Source organism: Dendrobium catenatum, unplaced genomic scaffold (genome assembly GCF_001605985.2).
Source record: "Dendrobium catenatum unplaced genomic scaffold, ASM160598v2 fragScaff_scaffold_231, whole genome shotgun sequence".
Lineage (NCBI taxonomy): Eukaryota > Viridiplantae > Streptophyta > Magnoliopsida > Asparagales > Orchidaceae > Dendrobium > Dendrobium catenatum.
The window spans coordinates 2171345-2181990 of NW_021318693.1; the positions used below are offsets into that span (position 1 = coordinate 2171345).

Consider the following 10646-nt stretch of genomic DNA (forward strand, 5'->3'; position numbering starts at 1 on the left):
AGAGTCAATAAACCATATTAGTCATTTTATTTGCTAGTACATATTAATTTTGTGTTTACAATGAGCAAGAAAGTAAAACTAGGCAATATTTCACACAGTTTTGCGGATTAGATTGTGTAATTCTTGTTTAGCGCTGAGGCTTGCTAGATCTTCATGCATGCTTGATGCATAAGTGATAGGGTATAGTATATGCTTGTACAGAAAAGCTGCTTTAATTTTTCCTTTTTATTACCAAATAACATGAAATATATAATTTTCAAATACCATTATTAATGTTGAAGTTTGAATGTCTTTCATTTGAAGAGCAATTCATTCTTCTTACACTGAAGGTCTCATAATCAACTTGTTAGATATTTGTGGTGTGATATGATAATAACAAGGACATGGATCCTTTTAAGACATGAATTCTTGCCAAGGTCTTTAATATGTTAGTCCGAGATCAATTTTGTTGGAAAATCTATCAAAAAAAATTTTTTTTTTTCCTGTGAAGATCCACGCAAGATTCTCTAAAGGATGCTAATACCGTTATTTTCAATTTACATCAAATTGGTCTTTCTAGAGTAAGCTTATAGTTTATTCTGGACATCATTCAGTAAGATTTGTTACTGAAATTAGACTTTTTTTGGTTCTCGTATTTGTCATGGGAACACACATGAACATTGATTGATTTTGTACCACATTGGGGATTATAGATCTATCTGTTATATATGGATGATATTTTATGAGGAAAAAAGACGTCACTTCATCAACTTTTCTCACTAAGTAGGAACTAATCTTAGAAATGAGCTCATAATTTAATTGCTAATTTCTAGAAATTTTGATTTAAATATTGTTGACCTCTATAACAAAAAAAAAGTTTTTTTTTTTTTTCTGAAATCATTACCTCCGCTGCTGCCCATCCCGTATCTCTGCTGAAATCTCGTTGAAAACTGTCATCTGCAACAGTGTCATATCTAAAGTCTGCGATTTGATGCCGTTTCAGAGCTGATCATGCGTGCTTTACCTCAAGCACACTCTCGCTCTTGCTGACGTTGTTGATAAAACAAGAGCTAAATAGCTCTCTTTTTTTATTTTCCCGCACACAACCCGCCGAACTCTTTCGAACCTCCTCACCAAGCCAAAAAGCCGCGAGCTCCGACCACAAGTTCCGACCAACGCCTTTCCACCTCACGCGACCACCCTCACTCCAGCTACTATACACATCCGACCAGCTCTTCTTCCCTTACCTGACCCGTTCCTCACACCAGGGCTGGACAACCCGACGCCTCTCTTCCATGCATGCAAGCACCGTCCTGACTACGATATCTCCAGCTATCTCCTTCTCTACACCACCTGAAGCCTCCAACCGACATCAATCCCTAGCTTTCGACCTCCAATCCGCAAACCACCACAAGCCCTGATTCCGAATCTTAGCCGATGCCAGAACTCTAAACTTGCCTCTACTGCATATGGCCAAACCTCTTGTTCCAACCACCTTCAGCCAGTTGCAGAGCCTGCCAAACCTGCAGCTCGACTTCCCTACTCTCGTCGAGCCAGCTGAAACTAGAAGCTTTCCATCTGCCTGATCGAGCTCACATGGCTGAAACTTGAAGCTCCATCCGCCTGCAAATACCTGCGGCCCCTGATAGGAGACCTGCTATACTCACAAAATATCATATACGAACAAAATGCTAAATGATTGCAACAAATGTAAATGCCTACGAGCCGCTGAAGAAGGCCCGTTATACATTCAACATGCTGTTTGTGAGAAAATGTAAAAGGACTGCAATAGGTGCAAGTGTATGCGATCGGTCGCAGGAGACTAGTTAGTGCACAACAATCTACCTGTAGAAAGTAACAAGTAGTGCACGACAATCTACCTATATGAAACGGGCAAATAACTATTGTGCAATGCGATGCCGCCAGATCCGCAACACTCACACAAGCAGATAGAATGCATCTACAAACTCTCAAATGGAGTATCACACACATTCAAATGACAGTTGCCCACACAACTGTCAGCACTAAATATTCTAAAATGCCCCCACGTATACATCACAACATGTATGAATACAAATACAAAAATACCCTCTTAACACACGCATTGGCCCCAACTAGTGTGATTGGTACACACGTGATGTATGAGGATGTTGTGCGGGTCAAATGATAAATTCAAGTTCGAGTCATCCTTCTATGCGAGCAGATAAGAGTCGACATGAGTCTAATTATCAAACAAATATACGGTGACGACGTTGATCGAAATATTTATTTTAATACATTCATATTATGCCTATAAGGCTTATAAGCAATGAAAATCCACTATTAAAGGCACAAAGCTGGTAACGAACCCGATCATTGTTAGTAATTAGACATAGTCGACAAGATTCAATAGATAATTACCAAAAATACCCCCTAAACACCCGCATGGATCCTGGCGAGGGGGTTATGGGTACACACATAACGTTTGAGTATGCTACGCAAGTCAAATGATAAATCCAAGTTCAAGCCTGATCCTTCTATACAAGTAGATAGGAGTCGACACTGCTTGAACTATTAAACAAATATATAGTTATGACGTCGATCGAGATATTTATTTTATACGTTCATATTAGGCTTTTACCTTATTTAAGAAAATGAATGAGCATTTCATCACTTATAAAAATGGATATAGTTCAACCCAGATTGACTATTTTCTTATAAGAAAATTAGATCGGTTAGATTGCAAAGATTGTTAAGTTATTCCGAGTGAAAATTTATGTACCCAGCATCGATTATTATTTTTGGACTTTAAGATAAAGGGGCAGATAATAAAAAATAAAGTAAAACAATATTCTAGGATTAGGTGAGGTCATTTAAAGAATATTAACACAAATATTTTTGAGAGTAAGATTTTAGATCTTAAGATTTTATCTGTGCATGAGAATGCTAATATTTTGTGGGATAAAGTGGCTAGTGATATTAAGAATATTGCAAGAGATGTGCTTGGAGTATCAAAGGAAAAATCTTCTAATAATAAAAATAGTTGGTGGTGGAATCCAAATGTGCAAGAAAAAATTAATAATAAGAAGATTTGTTATAAAAATTGGTTTAATTTTAAAAATTCTGATTATTGGGTAAGATATAAAAAGGCTTGTAAGAAATCTAAGAAAGCAATATGCGATGCAAAGACCTTAGCTTTTAGTGATTTATATAATAGATCAAAATTTGTACCAAACCTCCTTGCATTTCTCTCTCTCTCTAGATGTGATATAGAGACGAGAAATGACTAAATAATAAAACTATTTTTGGACTGTGAAGATGCTCTATGCCAGAAATGTACTCAAATACTTTTAGTAAATTTGATCTCATGAGAAAGGGGCAAATTATTCTCTGCGGAGTCCGGATGTCATCCAAAGGTAAATAAATATGTGTCATGTCACTTCAAAAGTGTACCGCGCTCAGTATCAAACACGGTACCAAGCAGTACCGAGCTTCGATACACCCGGTACCGCTCTCTGTACCAAGCGGTACTGGACGGTTCTCCCGTCCGGTGTCCGCACAGAATAATCTCTCTGAAGCTCATCCCAGGAATCAGATTAGATAAAGTTTTAAAGTAGTCACATGTAATTACAAAAATTGCGAAGAGGTAGAACTTGAATATTTCTCTGAAAGAGATTATTAACAATTTTTAGTTCTCCAGCCAAAGCCAACCAGGTATAAGATGAATAGCTAAGTGCATAATGTCTATGCTACCAAAATTTATAGCAAGAAACTTGCTGCCAATCTAGGAAAAAATTACACAAAAATTCTTTAGACTTGGGTTGCTCAGAATCAAGCCAAATCAGAGGAACGACCGAAGATTCCTTAATAGAAATAGCTTTGATAGCTTGTTGAACATGGGTAGGGAATTGGGAAAGAAGGTTTCAAGCATTAGAAATGCTGATATTATTAATATTAGCATATGATACTACAACGAACACACCAAACAAGCAGAATAAAAGTTAGGACCAACTAAATCCTTTTTTTTTTCACATAGAAACACATAATTTTGAGCATATACGTGAAAAGGTTGGAGTAGCTCCAGTAGAAGATAAGATTAGAGAGAGTCACCTTAGATGGTTTGGTCACATAAAATGGCGGCCCTTCTGATGACCTGGTTAGGAGAGTAGAGGTATTAGATTTGACTTATGTTAAGAAAGGTAGAGGCAGACCTAAAAAGACCTGGTTAGAAAATATTAGGGATAACCTTTCTTTATTAGATTTAAACGAGAATTTGACCTTTAATAGGACACAATGGAGAAAAAAGATTCATGTAGACGACCCCACGTAGTGGGATAAAGGCTTGATGTTGTTGTTGTTGTTGTTCATATTAGGCCTTTAAGGATACTAACCAAAAGAAATTAATTAAATAAAAGCATACAGCCAATTCGAATCCTATCTTTTGTCGACAACTAACATAATTGATAGGCTTCATTCAATAAAATACAATTGCCCATTATTACCTAAATGATGATCGTGTTGAACGTAGATCTCAACCAGAGGGGTTATGTTGACCTCTGTTAATTAAACCAAAAAAGAGATATGATGATGAATCAAATCTCACATGCTCTGCCCCCATCCCACATCGCATGTTCGCGACTCTCCTCCCACGTTGCAGCCAGTCCGATCATGCATCGCACGATCTTGTTTTCACGTCGATAAAAAGACCAAGGGAACGAGGCCTTCGGCCTCCGCTGACGATCCCACTCTTCCTCGCGCTCACGCTCCCGCTCTTTCTTCTCTCCCAATTGCGCTTCTCCTCAACCCTTCGTCGCTGCTCGGCTTTGCTCCTCAGACGACTTACCCTTTCTGTAGGATCAGAAGTTAGGACTTCCGATCGGAAGCAGCGACGAGAACTGTACTCGCTGTGAAGGTAGCTTTCTACCGTTCGCACCCCCTTCGGCCAAATCTCAAGAGAGAGGAAAGGAGAGAAAGGGGAGAGCTTCCTACCTCATGCTGATTCCAGCACTCCCGTCTGACCTCCCTCCTTATAGCCGAATCCAGCCCTAGACGCCTCCCACCCATCCGAACCTCAACCTCCTCGACTCCTTCATTGCCGATCAACTTCACTCCTTTGACCGACTTTCCCTTCCTGTCGAACACGGAGTTACGGCATTTTAATCAGGAGCCAGAGCAGGAGCTCGCCGCTGTGAAGGTAACTTCATCCCTTTCGCGCTCTTCTTCGGCCAAACCCAGTGAACCCGCCAAACTTTAGAGAGAAGAAAGGGAGAAAGTTAACATGATTTTGATTAAAATTAATGTTAATTAATTAATTTTATTTAAAATTATTTTAATTATTTATAATTAATTAAAGTTATTTATAATTAATTATTTTTAATTAATTATAAATGCTTATAATTAATTATAATTAAAAACAATAATAAATCCCTCACCTCCTGCCTTGGTCCTCGTTGCCCTCCACCGCTAGTTCGCCGGTCCCTAAGGTATATTCTAAACTCAGATTTTCGCTCTCGATGTTGGCGGCGAACTAGCAAACCCCCTACGTGCTCACGTAGCGTTGTGTGGAGGGAAGCTAGTCCGATGCCTACAACAAGATGGACGATCGCCTAAAACCCCATCCTCGACGTTCGCGACGAGCTGGCAAACCCCTTACGTGCTCACGTAGCGTTGTAGGGAGGGAAGCCAGTGCGACGCCTACGACGAGGCGGGCAATCACCTAAAATCCTATTTTCGATGCTTGCGACGGGCTAGCAAACCCCCTGCACGCTCACTTAGCGTTGTAGGGAGGGAAGCCGGTGCGGCGCTCGCGAAGAGATGGGTAATCCCCGGAGTGCTCATGTAGCGCGAGGGGGATAAAATAATAATAAATAACAAAAACACCCTTAAACGCTCACGTAGCCGGCGGGGATAAAAAAAATATTTGCAACCGCGGTGTCTTTTGACACCTACCTGAAGCGCTCACGTAGCATCGAGGGGAATGTTGCCTCTCAGTTTTTCCCCTAAACGGGGGAGAGGCCGGGAGGATGCCAAAATTTCCACTGAAACCGAGGGCTTAAACAAAAATTGGACTTGAACTTGATCTGAATTTGAACTCAAAAAGGCAATAGGGAACTTAATTTGAATGATCAAAAAGAACCTGGACATGAATCAAATTTGAGGTACAGGGGTGATGTGAAACGTACATGCAAGAATGATTAACTTAAGAAAATTTGCACACTTAATATACAAGATGATGTGAAACGTACATGCAAGAATGATTAACTTAAGAAAATTTGCACGCTTAATATTCCTAGAACACATAATTGTATCTTAATGGTGAATTTAAACGACGCAATAAAACACAAAGAGCGGTAAGACAAGTTTAGGCCGAATCACGTGCGTGAAAGTTAAGATCAGAAAACAATCAAGTTAATCTAACGTTGCATACATGAATGGTTTCAACAATAAATCCCTATGCTAACAATAAGATTAGTACTATGAAATGACCATCACACATTTCTACTAAACACTAAGATTTAGCGGAGAATAATTGGCATGATCATCATAAATCACATTAAAACTATAATTGATGAGTAAACTAAGGAGATAAGAGAATTGGAGGGGAGTTTACCCGAAAATCAAAAATATTAAGAAGTTCCCGCGGCTGTAGGAAGACTTGGGAGGAAGTAGGAGGCATTCAAAAACCTTCCTGAAGGTGTATTCAGCGGTCTGGAATGTCCGGACAGTGTTTAAAGACCTTCTAGTGAGCTGGACAGCAAGAAAACATGTTCCAAATCTCCTAAACAGCAGGTTTCAGGTGCTTGAAATGTGAAACAGCAGATAAGAGAGATCTGGACAACAATGGGTTAAATTCTGGGGCTGGCCAGTTAATATGGAACTGTAGAAATCTGCTGGACAGTAGTTTACCAACATGCAGAATTCTGGACAGCAATCCCATTCAGGAAATACATCAGATTTTCATGATCAGTTGGAGGGAACGGAGTGGTGTAAGGGATTAGGAGTTCCCTTGCAGCTCTCTCCTCAGGAATTAATTTTGAGAGCTAGGGAGAGAGGTATATGGTTAGAGAGAGGGGGAGGGAAATTAATTACAAAATCTGGGATTAATTTCATATTTTAAGTGGATTTGGCGGGATTTAATTTGAAATTTGAATTCAAATTAAAGTGGGAATTAATGGACCCTTGTTTAGAGCCATGATTTAAGCTCCTAATTAAGGGGAGTAATGGGCGGTCATAGAGAGAGAGAGAGAGAGAGAGAGAGAGAGAGAGAGAGAGAGAGAGAGAGAGAGAGAGAGGGATTTGGGGAGAGGATTTGTAACTTCCAAATCAATTTATGTCATTTAGGAAAGAGAATGACAACTCAAATCTAATTTAAAATTCAAATAGACTTGGAGTTATGCACTTTCCTAATTTAGATTTGTAAATAAGAAAAGTTTTTGAAATTTGAATTTCAAATTGAGGAAAGGGACTAATAAATCCAATTTGATTTATTTTGAAATTGAATTCATGATTGATACTTTCCTAATTTGGGATTCCCTATATAGAAAGAATTTGAATTGCAAATTTGAATTTTAAATAAATTCAAAATTTTTCTCTCATGCTTGAGCTAAATTAGGAAGTCATTATGGTAGGTTGGAAGGGGTGGTGGATGGAGTGGGGGAGAAAAGAGATGAAAGAAAAATACGAATAAGATAAAAGTAAACTAACGAACTCACAAAAAGATCGTAAAATCGCGAACCTTGGAATCTACCAAAGGTTGACGGGTATTGCGATCACCCTCCTCGGGTCTCACCTCTCATGAACTCACAAAGAGATCAATCTCCTCTCATGAACTCACTAAGAGATTAGACAAGTAGAATAAAAATTTTCATTAACAATTCATCATCTCAAAATACAAAACAACTAGCCTATAAATAAGCCTTATGAAAAGAAAAGAAATAAAAAACTAAAATGCCATTCGGACTACAATACTACATGACCTCCCGTAAGAGTATATGATGTGAAACAAAATGCGATTGAGGAGTTACTTTAAGAAATTAAGGAGATCAATTGTAACTTAATAACCCAAAATAAAATTATCATTTATAATAAAAGAGTGATCCTTAGAACTCTTAGTTTTTAACTCGTTTAGGCAACGAAGAGTGACATCGATTAACCAAACAATTTAAGAATTCACAAAGAATAATTGTAAAACTAAGACAATAAACAAGAATCCACGAATTTAATAATAAGAACATTCACTTTTGGAGCCCATACGCTCAACTAGTCTAGGCTTTAGCGGAAGAAAAGTCTCCACCTTAGACTCGAGGTCGCTCCGAGGAGGAAGGAGCCTTGGATCGTCGTTCTTGGATAGGTGGCCGGAGTATGGAATTCTTGTCAGTGCTTTCTTGAAGGTGTATTCGGTGGCCTGGCATGTCTGGACGGTGTTTGGAGACCTTCTAGCAGGCTGGACAGCAAGAACACATGTTCCAAATCTCCTTGGACAGCTGCTATAGGATGCTGGAAGTGTTTGGACAGCAAATCTAGATCTCCAATGGTGCAGGACAGCAGGCTGCCTTGGCTGGAATACTTAAACACACAACAGATTTTAGGGGGAAGGGAGGAAAACCGTGAAGGGAGACTTAGGACGGGAACAACAATGTGTGTAATGCTTGGTTTGAAAACAAGTCCAGCCTTGGGAAGATTTGGGTAGGAGGAAAAGGCCAAAGGAGATTTTTGATTTCTGAAATTAAAATCCATAGGGGAGAAGTGGGGGAAAAGCTTAACTTGAAAATCAAATTTATTTTCCACAGGGAGGGAGTTTCGGCCAAGCCTGGAGGGGAAGAGAGAAGTAATGTTAATTAAGTGGGGCCCATGGAGAGTAAATAAATTAATTAAATCAGAATTATAATTTCAGATTTAATTATATCTTAAGTAACTTCCCCAAATAGATTTAATCATGAGAGGGAAACGAATTCAAATTTCAAATAGCTCGAAATGTCATTAACTGCCTTGCCTTAAGAGGGATTCCTAATTAGGCAGTGAATTAACACGCCAGAATTTGGAATTCACGGGCTTGGCCAAAGCTAGGAGATTCGGTGGCAAGGGGGGTCCTGCAAGGAAATAGTGGGCTGGGGAGGGAAGGGGGGCTCACGGCTTGGCTGTTAGCCGTGAGTTTGGGAGGCGTTAGAGAGGTGGCTGCACGGGAAGATCACCAGGCTGCTGGGACGAGTGCAAGGTTGCGGCCAAAGGCCTGGAGGGCCAATGAAACTGGCGGCCAATGGAGCCGGCCGCATAACAGGGTGGGAGGCGGGATTGCTGGGTGAATTGGGTTGTCGGGAGAAAACCTCAGGATGACTATAATCCGGATGAAATTTCCTTGTGTTCTCACACTACTTGATCATAAAGAAAATCGGAAGAAGGTCTAGAACTCACAAAGAGATCTAGCTCTTCTCAAAACTCACTAAGAGATTTGAGAGAGAGGAGGGTGAACTCACAAAGAGATCATAAGTGAAAAATATTTTTCATTCATCAAAACTAAAACTATTACAAGAGAAGGGCCATATAAATAGGCCTCACAATGACAAGGAGAAATAAAAGACTAAAATGCTCCTTGGGCTACAATAGCTACCAAATACCCATAAGGGCAAAAATGGAAAAAAACATAAAATAAAAATAAAATACTACAAAAAATAATGAAAATACAACTCATGCTCGTGGCCATCGATCTCCGGCATCACAAAATGCTGACGATGTCCTCATCATTCTCCCCGGGTGGGAGAAAACTCGACCCCGTCGAGTAGATATCGATGGAGCCCTCGTACAACTCTAGGAGATCTTGGTCTAGGCTCTGTAGCTCGTCCCTGTCAATCCAAGTATCCTCTATCTCTGGTGTCCCTATCCAATGAACTCGGTATCTTCGGCGCCCACTTTCCTTTGTGGAAATGACCTCATCATCTAGTATTGCTTCGAACTTCTCCGCTATAGGTGAGTAAGGTAAATTGGGGAGTGGAGCTAGGTTGGGGGATCTCACCAGGTGGGGTCACTCAAGGCTAATTTAAGGAGTGGATTTTGGGGTTAAAATTCGGGTCCTTCAAAGGCTAATAGGTCTTCTATATTAAATGTAGGATTCATGTGAATGCCTCAAGAGAGGTCCAGTTCGTAGGCATTACTATTAACCTTTGAGATTATCTTAATTGGTCCGGTGCCTCGAGCATGCAACTTCTCATACCATCACAAAGTCTCCAACTTTGAATTCTTTGAACCATTTTTGGTTATCAGCAATAATTTTAAAATGGGTGTTAATTTGTTAAATTTTCCTTTTAATTTCGTTGAGTAACTCCTGAAGGTTACATGCAGATGTAAATGCAAGAGATTGAGTGTGCAAGATGATTGACAAGACTCATGAGCTTACAAAAGTTTAAAACAACAGACAAATTAGGAAGACAACAGACTACAACACTCACACAACATACTAACTCACACGAACACAGCTAGAAAAAGTGGACAAGTCACAAAAGAGTGGTTTTAAAGTGTTCGGTCTAAGGGAACTGGGGTAGGGGGAGCAATGAAGACATCCTTAGCTAAAAGGGCATCTCCATAGGGCATCTTAGCTCGGGTCACAGACAGTCTCCCAGGGGTAGTAAGGTGATCTAGTAAGGTCAGCCAACTAGGAGAGGGAAGGTCCTTAACAGGGAAAGACAAGGATGTAG

The 10646-nt window shown here is 39.8% G+C and overlaps 1 protein-coding gene across 1 annotated transcript in view; it reads left to right on the plus strand.

Annotated features, from left to right (window-relative positions):
- Positions 1-10646, plus strand: part of LOC110104201 (uncharacterized protein F37A4.5-like) — a 39398-nt gene that overhangs the window by 19995 nt on the left and 8757 nt on the right. The gene's annotated exons all lie outside the window — the stretch shown is intronic.